The 14,166-nt window shown below is 38.7% G+C and overlaps 1 long non-coding RNA gene across 1 annotated transcript; it reads right to left on the bottom strand.

Moving 5' to 3' along the window:
* Positions 1-955: 955 nt before the first annotated feature.
* On the bottom strand, positions 956-4,383 carry LOC109321324. Its single transcript, XR_002104041.1, has 3 exons — positions 4,269-4,383; positions 3,104-3,209; positions 956-1,419 (listed from the first exon to the last, which is right to left on the bottom strand). It is a non-coding gene; the product is annotated as an uncharacterized LOC109321324 (long non-coding RNA).
* Between the last annotated feature and the right edge of the window lie 9,783 nt (positions 4,384-14,166).

The raw sequence follows: 14,166 nt of genomic DNA, 5'->3' as shown, positions 1-14,166 counted from the left end.
TTGTGGGGATGCAGTTCTAGTTTCTATCTTGGTTTAACACAGAAATTCTTAACCAGGGTGCCACTGGTGATACATGCCCCAGTGTAGCAGTGCACCCCCTACGAAAAGGTACTGCCAACACTGATGGCAGCATCTACAGGTGGTCGCCAACCCCTGGTTGGCACTTGTCATCTCCCCCTCCCCTTCCCTGCCCCGCCCCCCCCAAAAATGCCAGTAGCATCTGCAGGAGCTCCCTGCTTACTGCTGCTGTGCTTCCTCCGCTGCACTCCCGCTGCCACTGTGCCCCCCCAGTCACCAGGGGCACGTGTTGTTCATGCACGGTGCTGTGAGATCCTTTTAGAGGATCTATATAAGGGTGCTGAGATCCTTGTAAAGGTGCTACACTGTTAGGTATGCAAACATACATATGATTCACAAAATAAACCCAGAAATTGCAAATAGGAATCCACCATGTTGAAAACATTCTGACCTGTTGGGGTCTTTCTAACTTAGCAACAGAAAAATTGATCTTTTATTTTTCTGTGGTTGAAAACGAACTTAAGCTGAGGACTAGCATTTTCTGAGCTGTGTCTTGAGACTAATGAGACGTGCCTTGAGTCAAAAAAGGTTGCGAGCCATTGATCTAACAAACCTACATATATTTACATACTTATCAGGAAAAGGCCAAATTACAGCATAAGCAGGATTTTAATAATTTAATTACAAAACACCCCAAAGGAAGACAAATTGTGTTGAAAATATTGATAGATGTTTTATTTTGCAATAATTATACTGTATAGAAAATGAGTGCTTGTGCAGTTCATCACACATCTAGGACTTCAGTCAAGGTATGGATAGACTACAATGCTTAATCTGCAGCCCACTTCACTGAGAATCAGGAGTCAAAACTCGCTTAAAAAAAAAATCAAAATTTTTTTTTAGTCATTAAATTTTATAATGAATAATGGTGCAGGAGTTTAACTGTCTTTGGTTTCTGAGCTTTTCAGCTGTATCTGGCTAACATTCTTTAAATTTTCTCTGCAACTGTCAAGGTGAAAATATCTATTTTATTTTTAAATGAAAACCAAGATTCTCATTTAATAACATCATTCAAGAATTAAAGCTTTAAGAAAAACACCAGATATCATGACACTTAGAATAGATTCATAAACATTTGCAATACTTTGTACTATTTTAAAATATGTTGCCTTTAGGATTACCAAATTAGTGGACTGGAACGATGAGTAATTATTGGTTAGGAGTGTCCTGAAAAGTTCCATGTGTTTGCAACTCCCTTTAACAAGCCAACCTGGGCATGAATTGTCCTCAGTAGCTGGTTGATGTTCAGCACTATGCTTCTTCTTCTTAGATTGGGATAGTTTCATGGCTGTATGCTTGTATCACCAAGATGAGACTCAGTTCAGATAACATGACAGATTTCTGTATAATAATAGATAGAATGAAACAATCAAAGGAAACAGACTCCACATATACTTCTTGAATTTAGCAGGCTACGACTGTCAATTATAAACATAGATAAAAGTTCACATTATAGGCTAGTCTTTGGTGGCATTTAAACACCCAGCAACAAATTTCATTTGATACAACACATTACGCAAGTAACGGTTGGGCAGTTACTTACTACAAAATGCTTCCCTGTATCATATGGAAATGGTAGAGTTGAAATATAGCATTAGTTGTACAATATAGGGATTTTTTAAAACTTTGTTATGGACTTGGCAAGAGACTACAGTTATTATACACATTCTAGGGTGACAATAGTTCCCTTATTTGCCAAATAGCAGCATGGCAGTCAGTGCCAGCCGCTGACTTGATACATTATCAATGACTCAACCTTGAAAACACTGACATATGTAAGTAACTCAGAATCAGGGCTCAGGTGTATAATGATTTGAATCCAAGATATTCAGTTCTTCTAATGTAAAGTCTTGACACATCACTCAAGCACTACAACCTGGTTAGAAAAAGAAGGCAAATCAGAAAATACTGATATCTTTCTTCCCTTTTTTGTAGCATATCTATTTTTGTATTACCATTAGAACAAAGATATAAATAATAAATTTTTAAAAATGTTAATTCCTTCTCTGCAGCAGTTCATTGTGGCAGACTTACAATGAACACACTGTTATGCTGAATGTAGGTAAAAACTACATTTCTATTAAAAAATTATATTTATGAAGTGCCTTAGTCTTCATATTCATTGAAATATAGGAAAAACAATAATATGTACCATGTAATTCCTTATTCAGAGGCCTGTGAAATAACTTGGCCAGACAAGTACTTTAAAGGGCAGATTTAGGTCCCCATTCTATAGTGAGCACTACTGTTGTGCATTGCTGTGCTCATGAGAGTATCTTTGACTTCAGTGAGACTCAGCTGAGATCAAAGTCCACTAGGAGACTATTAAGCAAGACTGGAGCCTTAATTCTCAATCCCTTTCTTTTGCTTTGTCTTAATGTTCTGCTTTCAGCACTTACAGCAGGCATTGTGCTGCAGTTAAGGACAGTATGACCTTTCCAAAATTACATTAAATCAGAACTTCATGGCTCTATTCCCGATATGTTTATGCTCCTTGGTTTTTCAGACACAGACTACCAATTCTGTCAGATTTTGGCATTCACTAGGATTTTCTAAAGACCAGAGATTTGTGCATTAACCAGCTGCATGAGGTAACCTTCTTTCTGAAGGTTTTGGCAGTGACAGGGGAATTGCTTGTTTTTGCATTTAGTATTTGACATAATTAAAAACTTGAAGCATTTTATATTACAAAGATCCAAAAGCTGACTTTACTTGTGATATTGTAGCTAACAATTTGTTTACAATGAACTGCACTGAAGGAAAGATCTTTAGCAAATATATGATTTTAGGTTCCAATTCTAAGTATATTATACAAGCAAATAAATTGATTATAGGTATGAATTCATGCTAGACTGGCCCATGGTTTCCAAATTCTTAGTAGCATTGAACTTACCTTATTTCTGTGAAGAAGTGAACCCACTTTTAGGGGCTCACAATTACCAGCTACTAGTAAGAAGCATCACTTTAAAATACTAAAGCATGGCAAAGAACTTGGAAAAATTGTTAAGTCAATGTCAGTACTTACAGATATTGAAAATAACCATGAGGCAAAATATGATCCATATAAGGTCACATAAACTCCTTTTGATCTATATAAGGTCACATAATGCTGATCCATTAACCCCAGTATCCTATCACAGTAGCAGAGAGTGAATGTTAAGGGGAAGAGTATTTAAGCAGGGCATATTGAGAACCATACATACTCTGCCTCTTTCCCTCTACAGCCTCCAGGATTCAGAGACATAGGAAGTCTTAATTTTGAAGATACATCTTTAGTTATCATGCTTAATAACACTTATGGTTATCTTTCATTAGTTTGATGAGTTTTTTTTTTACTCCTGTTATTTTAGAGCTTGATCGAAGCTGGTTGAAGTTAGCGTAAGACAGAACCTACCCAATACTCTAGAAACAATTAAATAAAATTAAAACCAAATAAACCCTACTAAACCTTTTGTTTTCCTAATTTCCATGTATTTACATTCTTACCCAAAGAACTTTGCCTGCCTATGTCCTTAGACCAACACAGCTACAACCAAAAACCCCAAACTAAAACCAAATACATTTTGTTATAAATATTTTTTATGTCATTTGTAACAGAACATAAATTCATATTCAGTAATATTGAGACCTTAAAATGGTACACCAATCTCAGACCTTTCATAGTGCCTAAAAACCTGAAAATTAATTTATGTGATTACTAGGCAAACACACCTGAGCTTGAACATCAAACTATTAACTTAAAAAAAATTAACATTAAATGTCATTTCTAATTGGAAAAAACTTATAAAAATGCCACTCAAAGGAGTATTTCACTCTGTATGGTTTGGTTTTTTTTAAAACATATGCTTCTTTTACCTCTATACTCTTTGCAATCTTTTAATCAACACCTAAGAGCCTGACACATGTGAGGAGAATGTTAACTGAGAAAAAGGAGGGAAATAGTTTATGGAATTAAAATAATTTACATGCAGTTTTCCCTTACTGATCCTATTGCTGCAAACAGTTACACATGCTATGAATGCAGGATTGCTTAGAGGCATAAGTATTAATAGAACCAGACTTTTTGTGCATAAGATATCAAGAATTGTGAGCTGAATAAATACAGCTATCATATATCCAGCTAAAATCTAAGCCATGCACCTGTACCCATGTACATAAAAAAAGGATTTCATTCGCAACATTTTACCTACCTCAGGTAAAAAGAAAGAGGTATTGTTCTCTATAGAATCTCAGAAGTCAGCTACTAAAGTAATTGCTTTTTATTTGCAGTGGTGAAAGGTGAGATAGGGAGCCAATTCTCCACTGTCTGGCCCTCACAGGTGAAAATGTCTGCAACAAATTTTCAAAAAGTCAACAACTAGCCTTTTGTTTTATTAGTTTATTAGAACTTTGAAAACCTTTAACAATACAAGGCAGTGGAGAATCTCTAGCAGTGACATGATGTGTGACTCTTTTTGGTACAATGTGTATGGCACAAGAAGTCATGTCTCCTTACTTTTTGTGTTCTGTGTACAAAGATAATAACACATAATAACAAATCAATGTTTCATGTTGAATACTGGAAAATCCTGCATTACTGAGAAGAAAAAAGGTTCTCACTTGTTGAATATTTCATCTTTTGTCTGCCTAGAACATACTACTACAGCCCTATTCAGCCCACAGGTGCCACCCTATAAATCTTACTTTCTTGGCTCCTGATCCCATTGTGGAAATTAGGCACAACAGGAGAATTAAAAACATACATGCATGTTGGCAAAATAAGGGTTTTAGGGATCAACAAAGCAACACAATTGTTCAATCAAGGCAGTTTTCACTGCTCTACTCCAATGAATACAGCAGAGTCCCCATTCCTGGGTCCAAACTCCTGAATCAGCACATTCCCTCCCCTCCCAGTCATGCCTATTCTAAATATGTTTTGGAGGTTTTTTCTTCCTGTTTTTCAGCTGTCAGGATACACTTTTTTCAAGCTGTTTTCTGCATACATTAAACTTGTTTTTTTTTTTTTAAAAAAGCTGAGAGTCCTGTATAATCACATGACTTAACCACATGGCCACCAGCTGGGGCTTTGGAAGAACACCAGCAGAAGTGGGAGTGGCTATAAACTAGTGAGGTAGGAAAGACAGAAGTTTTTGGTGTAACCATACTTTTGGAAGGTGTCAGAATGACTTTTTTGTCCTCTAGTTTGGGTTGCAGGGAACAGAACAGCAGTGCTCTCTCCACTTTGGAAAGACCAGAAATCAGTGCTGGAAGTGTTTTGAAGTAGATGATGTGAACTCTTAGCCCTCCTTTTTCCTGGAGATAAAAGCCTGTGGTTTGACCAGTAGAGGGAGCCAGAAGAGAGTTGCCTTCCTGACAGCATGCTTCCTTCCCAGAGACTGCAAGGTGTGAGAGAAGAAAAACCCGGAGTATCTGCTAGCTTCTCTATCCAGTCTGAGGAAGCAGAGGTACTGCTGGATTGGGGGTGCAGGGAGAGGGAGGGACTCTTCTTTTTGGGGGAGGCAAGCAAGGGCCTGGGGAAGAGTAGGTGGTGAGCTGATCCTGTGGAAGTGGTGGAGTACATGGAGAATGGCTGTAAGGATCACCTAGTGTAGAAGAGACACGAAGTGAGTGCACTTTGGAAGAAAATCTATCGAACTACGAGTGTAGGTTGGAGGGATGGGGTATGGGGCTGGGGGTATTGAAAGGACTAGACAGGGATGTGAGAAAAACTTTGGAAAATGTGAAGATATGAGGAAAAAGGTGCTATTTTAAGTGGTGTATGCATGGGTTTCTTGGACTGTTTTTATGTATGATAAATGGGTATTTCCAATTTGCTGAGGGGTTGACTTTTGTTTTGCTTTATTCTTTTTGTCCTCCAGTATCTTTCTTTCTAAAAGTACATTTCTGGGTCAGTACAACAAAAGTATGGTTATATTGTAAGTCCTAGTGTGGCTGACGAGCTTTTTTTCAGTAGGGTGAGCTTTCTTTTGCAGCTTGTTTTGTCTCTGGATCAAAGCTGCTCAATTGTTTCTTGGATTTGAACTTTGTGGTCTAGGCTTAAATATCAGTAAGGGAAACGGTTTACAGCTTTACCCAGGCATGTAGTAGCAGAAAATCTTGAAATAACCATTGCTAGGCAAATTCTTCAACCAGTGAGTGGACAGGAGCCTGATAAGCTTTTTCTGGGAGGTCCCCCTCTTGCATATCCTCTCAAGAGGTGGTGAATGAAGCTAGTAGAGAAAAGGAAAGTTTCTTAAAGTGCTTCTTAAGTTCAGGTGGTTAGTCTAACCACAGAACTCTGAATACCTATTGCTGTTATGACTAAGCATATCAAAGTGCAGCTCAACTTCAAAAGGCTTTTGTGTTTGCATTTAACTGTATCCAGAAAACATCTACATAGCTAGCTTCTCTGAAAATCCAGGGACTTCTACTGCAGGCCAAAATCTCTCCTGACTTGTGTCTGTAATGCCACTGTCTCCCAACCCAAAGCCTGATTTGTGATTACACAGGTGTAAGTGAGGACATAATTAGACTAAACCAGCTTCACTAACTGCAGTGCTGGGTGAGAACTTGGTCCAAGAGTGAGTTCCATATTAGGACATGAATGCAGAATGCCTTGGTATGAATGTAGGGTTTGTCTTCATGGCAGTGTTAGCCTGCATAATTAGATTGTGAACATTGACACTACAAAGCCTTACCCAGGTAACTGGTGTTGTGGTCTTGCATACATTGCTAGTACTTTATGAGACTGTATGCATCTGCTTAGTATTTGTGTCTCAGTAAGATGGACTGTTGTAATTGTTTTCTAGTGAATGTTTGCCCTTTCTGGGCATACAAGAGTGAATTGTGGGGAGGCATTAGTGGATTATCAGCACTTAAGTAATTATTCCTGTGACCTCACTGCAAAGAGGATGGATTTCTAACCCACTGCAAACCTGCCAACTAGATCAGGTTGAAAACTTTGATTACGTTGGCTGATAGGTACTTGTATGGGGGTGAGAGGGGATAAGGGTGTTTTGAAGGCAACTTTCAAATAAGAGCCTAAGTAAATCCAGCAAGAAGAATGTTGCAGCTGCACCAGAGCTTTGCATTTGCATGGAGATTCTTCAAATTAGAAAGGAAAAGACTTTAGATTTGTTTAAAGTCTCTTGGACAGCTTTTATTAACTTCCATAGGTATAAAAACACCAAAAGGAATCAGTAAGGGAAACAGTTTAGGATTAACCCACCAAAGCACAGATGTGTTTGGCTTTTAAGTTCAAATGTATACATTTTTTGTAGATATGACATGGGTCCTAGTCCTGCAACTGACTCTGAAAAATGACACTTGAGCATGTGGAGCCTCATTTATGTACTCTTATGTTGATATCTATGTAGCTAGTTGGAGTTGGACCTGTGAGAGTGCTTTCCCTGATGGAATGAGATGTTCATTACTCTTGTATAATGTGAGAGAGATTTGGCGGGGGGGAGCTGATATGGGTTGAAGGGACTGGTGATTTAATGTTTTGTTGTAAATCATTTTGTGTAGATGGAGCAAGTTTCTGCTTAGTCTACCTAAAAGTTAGAAAAAGAAATTCTCAGCGAGTATTACACATCTGTCTCTAGTACAGTCTCTTCCTTTTTTTGAAAGCTGCAAATCAATCTTGACTTCAGTTTTCGTAGGTTTTTTTGGGGTGACTAAATTTATTTCTGCACTTTTTTTAGTGTTACTTCCACTCTGTATTGTCATCATTTGCAAATTTAAAAACACAAAGTAGAGGAACTGGCAACCAGATGGGGAAAATCAAGTCAAACTGCAAAATGATTTGGAGGAATATGAGCTGTGGGAGCTTTGGGCTGTAAGGGAGTGTATGATTCTGCTAAACTTCTTCAAAGAAAAAGACACAGCAGAGATGTATAATAGAGGAGCATCACAACTAATTGGCCATGGTCTTTACAATTACTGTTGTCAGCTTTAGGGGTATAGGTTGATCCTCAAAGGAAACTTTTAAAAAGCTTCCCAGAGATGAGCCTATGAACTCTACTTCATCAACCTCCTGGATACTAAAAACCATGGACTAAATATAGACATTGGATTTATGACGTATTATAACCTGCCTGACATCTGACTCCCCAAATACCTCTCCACTATTCAGCCTCCTCCTCTCTCTCTTCCCCTCCCCCCCCCATCCTGTCTCTTGCCCGTTGACTCCTCAGTCTACATCTTTACTGACTACATATCTTGTATGCAGACAGCCCAGCCTCTGGCTTCTTTACTTTTCATTCCATCCAGGAAGAGCACACACCAATTGCTGAAGCTTCCTTAACCTGATGGAGGATTTTTGAACCCAAAAGCTTGCTTAATAATTGTTTTCCAACTGTTTAAGTTGATCTAATAAAAAAGATCAGATTCACCCAAAGAACCTTGTCTGTTGTCAGCTTTCACACTTTGATTGTTTTCTTTGTTGGTTCATGAAGCCCTGTGGTTAGTAGATATGATCTACTTTCACTTCTGTTAGTCGGTTCAAAGTGCAACCTCAATCCTCAGAAACCAGGAGAGAAGTGTAAAGAGTTCTCCTAAACCTCATGGGTTAAACACAGATAGTCAAATTCTGATGCTGAACTGATGCAATCTTTGCAGGTTAGTCTAAGATGCATCCTAATAAGCAAGTGAACAGCTGTTCTCTCTTGATTTCAGAAATGAAGCCCCATGCCTACAGCAGCTCAGGCTAGAAGCTGTGGGGTATTAGAGCATCCCTCCCTGCTGGAGCAGACTGCTTGGACCAAAGCTAGCCTGTCCATCTGAGGGGGGTGGGGTGCGGAGACGTGCAAAGCATCCCGAGAGGCTGGGGGACTATGAGTTGACTTGTATTTGGAGGGCATCTAGGACAGAAATTCAATAAACTGATTTAAACTAAATCAGTTGAGTCTGCTACATCTTGCAAAAGATAGACTTGTTCATTCCTGTCATAATTAGGACTTAGTCACAAGTTAATCAGCTTCTCTATTTAAAAAGTTAAGATGAGAATAAAGAATAGTTTTTGTTGTCTGCTGCTTTTAACTGATTTCCTGTTTTTAAATCTTTTTAGCATGCAAATTTTTCTGTCTCTCTTCCTAATAGCAACTTCAATTTTAATCACATTTGGACACATCTTGCTTTGAATTTGTTGGTTTTTATGGGGGGAGGGGGAGGGCACCTTTTGAAGAGTCCTTGCTCACTTTCGGTTAGGCTGCCTCCAGCAAATGACCATTTTGTATCTTGCCTTTTCTTTTCTTTTTCTCTTCCTTTTTTAAAAATTACCTATTTGCAATGATTGTATGGTTTTTTTCCAGTTAAGAAATGTAGCTGAGTTACCAAAACTAAACTTCACTTCGTGAAGATACCTGCCCTTTTTGTGCATTTGAGGGCATACAACAGTGAACAACAAATGTGATAGTCTCTCTGTGTCCCCATGGTTAAATTTATTGTATTAAGCTTCTTGGCCCTCCAAGGAACCTCTTAGACCCTAGAAATCCTGGGTAATCCCAGCCTGTAAAGCAGTTTATTAGTTTCTTAATGTGTACAGCCTGTCATCTGTGCTTTCTCATGTAAAAAGAATCTTTACAAAGACTAAGAGTTTTTTTCCATCCCACAACCAATTTTAGGATGAATCTGTGAACTGCATGCCTGGTTTCCCAAATTTTATCTAATGATATTGTGCTCATCTCTGAGGAGCTGCATGCCCATTAAAACAAAGATTAAAACAAATCCCTCATGCTACTCATTGGAACACATCAAGGCCATTTCTAATGGCTGGTGAAATGCATCAAATAAGAAAAGCAGGCTGAAATGTGTTCTAAAAATGGTCATAGTTTAAATTCTTAATGGAGCCCAAAAGGAACACTTTAGTGCTTAGGGGCCTTTACCTAGAGTGATATCTTTTTCCAGTTGACCACAGGAGCTCTAGACCTTGGAATGGAGTAAGCAAATGACTCTTCTACCCTCTTGTTGCAAAATGTTTCACTTCCTGAAAAACCAGGTCAAAGGCCACTTAAATTCTGAATAAAGCTCATTTCTTTAGGGAGGAGGGTGAGCAGAGACATAGTCTTGTGACTCCTTTGCCACTTAATGAATGAACAAGTGCAGTCCATTTAAATGGTTTATAGTCCAAACAGGATTTCACCTGAAAATGAAAACAAACCAGCTAAAAAATAAATAAATAAAAACCAAGGCTTCTGAAAATCCATTTAGAAAGACTGATGAAAATGTGGAGCTTAAATTGTCCTGCCTTCCTAGGCAAGTTGTCTGTAGCCTGTCACTCACTTATGCCTAGCAGCAGCATGGCAGTGGCACAGGAAGCATTCTGTCTGTGTGCAGCAATGAATGGCCAGAAGCTGAATGCCGATAACTTGTCATTGCTGCAGGATAAATATAGTCGCTCTCATAATATCCTAAGGGGAAAAATTGTTCTAATGCCAGTCTTTCTTATACTCTCACAATAAAAATAAACTAGTATTCCCTAGAGAGAATTGGATCCTGCAATGTCCTAAATTTATAAATGAGTAAATAAAAGGTAGTTGAGTAGTCCAGTTCAGAGGTAACAAGTCTTTGTATAGCTGTAGTGGATGTTCTCTTAAGGAAGAAAAGAAGGCTTGGCAAAAGTGACAAAGTGCTCTTCAGATCCAAGGAGCAATCATGCATTGGGTAAAGCATTTCTGAGCTTTATCTGAAGGTTGGGTATCACTTGCTGCATAGATTTTTCCCGCCCCTGCTTGCCCAGATGGAAAAAGTAATTGTTACTTCCTCAAACTACCAATATCAACTTCCTCTTGTCTGTACTGATTCTTTCATTGAGGATCTCCTGTGTTTAAGCTGATTAGTTCTCTTCCTGAACCTGTTTTTAACCAAACATGGTATTTACTTTATTTGGTTTTTTAATATGCTGCCCTTCTCAACAAAGCCTCGGAGTGTCCATGTCAATGGGAAGTTGTAGACCCATATTATTAGGGGTACTGTGTTCCAGAACATCTGGCAGCATGTGCTAAGAGCTTTCTGCACAGAGTAAGCAGAAAAGGTAAGGGGCTGGACTCCTGTGTACCTCTGCAGAGCAGAAGCTTTACAACCTTCTGCATTCTCCTGAAAAGATGGTCTCTTCAGACAATCCTGTATTACCCAAAATGTGTTTTGGGTTTTTTTGTTTAAATGTTTTTATTGCTGTGTTTTTGTCTTTTGTTTTTACTACTATATACAACATACAAATAAATACAACATTTGTATTTGTGGATGAGGCACCCCTCTTTCCCCCCCCCCCACCTTGCCAAAAGACTTTTAGTATGGGTGAAGATTAAATTATTTAGTCGCCTTTTTTTCCTTAGATACTCAAGTCAGACTTAATTCCTAAAGTAGATGTATCAAAACTAAAGCAAGGCTGATTAATAGCATATGAAAGGATTCTATGGAAGATATGTCACTCCCTCCAAGCAAAGGCTAAGCATTTTCAGGTTGGTTGGTTTGTTGTCTGCTGTTAGAAACACTTTTATACCTATTTACATAAGCACACTTACTCTTCCTTTTATGTTCACTTTGTGAAATCACTGGATTTTTTTTTTCTTCTCTTTCTAGCCTGCCTTCCTCTTTAATATGCTTTCAGTATTTTATCTTCATTCTCCTGTCTCTTTGCTGTCCAGGTGTCTTGCGTTCCTCTTGTGCTTCTCCCATTTCTCTCCCCTCTTCTAGGATGCAGCCAGAGCATGTCCTCTTCACCCTCCAAATTCAGATTATCAGTGGCTTTTGTTTGTGCGTGTCCCCTTTCCCCGTGGTGACTTGCTGACAATGAATTTGTTGATTTCACCTTCCAACTGCAGGTGAGTTGATAGACCTGCAACCTCTAGAATGCTGTTATTCTAGTCTGAAAATTGAATATGCTTTCCCGCCCCCCCCCCCCCATTTGCAAGTCCTAACAATATCTGCTCTCACTACTGTGCCTTATCTATTCAGCTTGATTTCCACACACTTACCTGTAATCTTTCAATCCTCTTGGTTGCTATTGCATTCTTTTCCCAACAAATGTATGTTGATCCAGTAGCTCAACTTGCTGTATCCTGCAAAACAACCTTTACTCGTATTATTGATAGATCTTGTGTTGTCCCCTAGCATAGGACACTGTAAGAGTAAAGCTTTCAAATCATCTTGAGCTCCATCCTTCCTTTTTATTAAAGCAAAAATTGGTAATCACTTCAGTGAAGAATACTTCACGGGGGGGCCAGGGGCTGCAGGTGCTCCACAATTCAGGGCTGAACCTTCAGGCAAACTGAAGTTGAGGAAAGCTGTAGATTACCTGATTAACAGAAGTACATGACCCCAAACTCTTGTTGGGGTGGGAGTCATAGGTGTGCTGTAAATTTAAGTATCTTTAAATGTAAAGTTGTATCATTGCAATACTTTACAGACTTTCTGGTAAGTGCTAAAACAGATCTGTTGGTAAATGATTCTTTTTACAAGGGCTTCAGGGGAAAAATAAGATGCCAAAATCTTTGAATTAAATCTAAATACATTAGTGGCTTTGTATTAAATATGAATAATTAACTGTACACAAGAAAGGTACAAGGATGAACCTGATCTTCCTCAAGTCTTGAGGTCTCAAACTGAAATTTGCATATGCACATCTTCAGCTTACTGTTCAGGATTTAGCTGTGTCAGTGTATGGAGCTCTGGATAGGGCATTACCCTGCTAGGTGAGACTGCATGGATGCACATTCTTAGGTTTCACAAGTGACAGGATCAAGCCCTGTCCTGGGGGGGACCCAAAAAACCCCAAACAAAACCCCTCCCCCCTGAAGATGCACATATGCAAAATTCAGTTTCAGACCTCAAAACTGTCCCCTAATCCCACAAATATAGCAGTTTTCTCCTTAAATAATGCCTGTCTCGTTAGTCTCCTCTCCCACTCAGATCCTCAGTTCTTCCATCCAATTGCTGTTCCATGTTAGCAACAAGGCTGTTTCCTGTTTCACTATATTGTAACTAGCTTTGTGGCCCTGTCCTCCCTGTGCCTTCTTCCTGCTGTTTATAACTGTATGCTATTCTTCCCTGGCTTCTGAAGGCAGGCTATTAACAATCTAAAATTAGAACAGTGATGTATTATAGCTCTATCAGTTTTTGCATCAATATTTGAGGTTTAATGTCAGCAAGATCCTTATTAGGCTTAATGCTGTAGAACAAGAATGAATTTGCCACTTGCTCCATTCACTGTACCACAGTGGGAGTGCTAGTTTCCTGCATAGGTTTGCCAGTTCTCGTGTGGAATTAAGGACAGATGTGAAGAATTTGGGTAGAAGTATTAATAAATACTTGTTTTCAATAGCCAGAAAAATGTTAACTTGTACACTTAAATTTGGGTTAATCTCTCAAATATATCAGAATGTCAGTGTGTGTATAACCCATCTTGAAACTGGGAGCTTTGATTTGTCTCTAATGATCAATTTTGAGATCAGGTATATGGATCCAAGATGTGGGACACTTTGGTAACTATGCATGCTAATATTTTATTCTTTATCAAGTGGGATTTGGAAAAAGGCATGAGCTGCAAGTACAAGCCCTGTTGGCTTTCAAAAGGATATCTTTGCTAGAACTAGGCATACTTTTTGCACACAGTACAGTTGAAAATCCAACCCTAAATTGTTAAGAGTGGCTTCAAAGAATGTGGTTATGATTAAGTAACATGGCAGCAGGTGGGTGTTGGCTATTTCAAGTCTAGCTGAATCCAAGCTAAGTATGTGAGGGTACTTGCAGTGTGCGTAATTACACAACTCATGGCTTACCAAGCTCTGGCCTATTACTGCTCCCTTCAGAGTCTTGTCTAACACGGATCTGAGCACAATACAGCTAATTGATTGAGTGCAATTATATGTGATGAAAGCCATGAATGCTGTAAATGCAGGATTACTGCTTTGCATACTTGTATCAATTCCATCAAATGCCCTTTGTACCAGTAGAAACTAAGCACCAATTTATTTATTTATTTATTTTTATTGGGAGTGGGGTTAGTGTTGTCCTTTACTTACAACATGTCAACAAAATCCAGATGCCTGATGCAATGGAATACCTAGTGATCATTTCCAGCTTCTGTTGCTGGATGTGTTTTTTTTTTTT

Source organism: Crocodylus porosus, unplaced genomic scaffold, assembly GCF_001723895.1.
Source record: "Crocodylus porosus isolate Cpor-Errol unplaced genomic scaffold, CroPor_comp1, whole genome shotgun sequence".
In the NCBI taxonomy this organism is placed as follows: Eukaryota; Metazoa; Chordata; order Crocodylia; family Crocodylidae; genus Crocodylus; species Crocodylus porosus.
The sequence above is the reverse complement of the archived record's forward strand: the minus strand, read 5'-3'. Positions and strand labels throughout refer to the sequence as shown.